General features: G+C 23.9%; 1 protein-coding gene across 1 annotated transcript in view; it reads right to left on the bottom strand.

Annotated features, from left to right (window-relative positions):
• The window catches only part of LOC107488511 (leucine-rich repeat extensin-like protein 6), a 3,059-nt gene that overhangs the window by 1,220 nt on the left and 292 nt on the right, over positions 1-1,547 (bottom strand). The window lies entirely within an intron of this gene.

The following is a 1,547-nucleotide window of genomic DNA, read 5'->3' on the forward strand; positions in this document are numbered from 1 at the left end:
CCTCTTATGTATATAAAGCGAGAGTTTGTTGACAGTACTATTCTTTTAACATTTATATTATTAATGTAATTAAATATATATAAAAAATTATTTTACAATAATATATCAAAATGTAATATATTTAGAAATGTACTAACAAACGTTAGCGCATACGTCACTATTTTTATCTGGGTGACAAGAGTATTACCAAACCAAAGGAAAACTACCAAACCAATTTGGGAAGGCAAAGCTGAATTACTCAATTTTGACACATTATGCTGATTCCTTTTTTTATTCATCATTGACATTATGGATTTTATTTTCCAATATCCTTCCTTGCAATAATTGATTAATTCCATTCACATTCTACTAAATAAAAAATAGAAAAATCAGAAATCATTAAAATTTATTATTTTTACTGTCAGTTAATTATTAATATTTAAAAATATAAAATAAAATACATTGTTATTGTTAAATCTTTAAATTACAAAATTAAATTAATATATAATTAAATAATAATAAAAACAAATAAATTTTATTGACCCTAATATTTCTCATATAGAATTGCAGCAGTAATTATCATAAAATATCAGTTAATAGTATACATAGTTTCTAAAAGACTATGTATGTGTAATTTAACTTTTAATAAGAAAGATCAATTCAAGATTAATTTGTGATGTTTAGTCTTTCGAAAATCAAATTGTGGCATACATTATCTTTGAGAAATCATCAAATTATTTTAAAGATTTTAGAAAAAAAAAATAGAATTATTGTGGTTTTAATTGCTTAATTCAATTGTTAAATTTTTTTAGTTTTCTAATAAGTTTAAACTTTCAAATAATTATTTTCTTGAAACTAAAATTAGTAATTGAAAGATAAGATAAACATTAAATTTAAAAGTTTAAATTTAAATTAAATAAAAAATAAAAAAACACATACAATTAACACTTAGCAACAACTTTAAAGTACAAATCCGATCCTTTACCCACCGTAACATTACAAATGCCAAGTAAGATGAAATTTGAAGGTACTGTAACATTACAAAAGCTAAGTATGATGAAATTTGAAGGTATGGTCTTTCAACTTTTCACACTGTCATTTAACTAGACTTAGAAGAAAAACTAATAATTTAAGATAAAGATTTACATATATTTATTTTATGTATTATATGAATAATTTAAAAATGATTTCAATATCTAATTTCATCCGTTCAATTTTTGTTTAAATATTTATTAATTTAGGAGTGAGTACATGAATATTTTCAGTTTTTGTTAATTTTTGAAACAACATGTGAATAATTCTTTATCTAACCAAAATGAGTTTTGTAAAACAGTCTATCAGAATTGCATACGTGGGCCAATAAAGAGTCGACACATATACTCTAAGTAGTTGTCCTTTTGTCTGACGTGGAGTACTGTGCACCTCCTCCACCTTATCTCTTCCACTTCTCATCTGTCTTGTCATCACTTTCCTAACTAGCTTACTATCTTTTTCTACCGTACGATTACAATAATAGTAATAGTGTTGTTGTTGATGTTACTGCTTCTACCGTTATATATGGTGAAGAA

Source organism: Arachis duranensis, chromosome 5 (genome assembly GCF_000817695.3).
Source record: "Arachis duranensis cultivar V14167 chromosome 5, aradu.V14167.gnm2.J7QH, whole genome shotgun sequence".
Lineage (NCBI taxonomy): Eukaryota > Viridiplantae > Streptophyta > Magnoliopsida > Fabales > Fabaceae > Arachis > Arachis duranensis.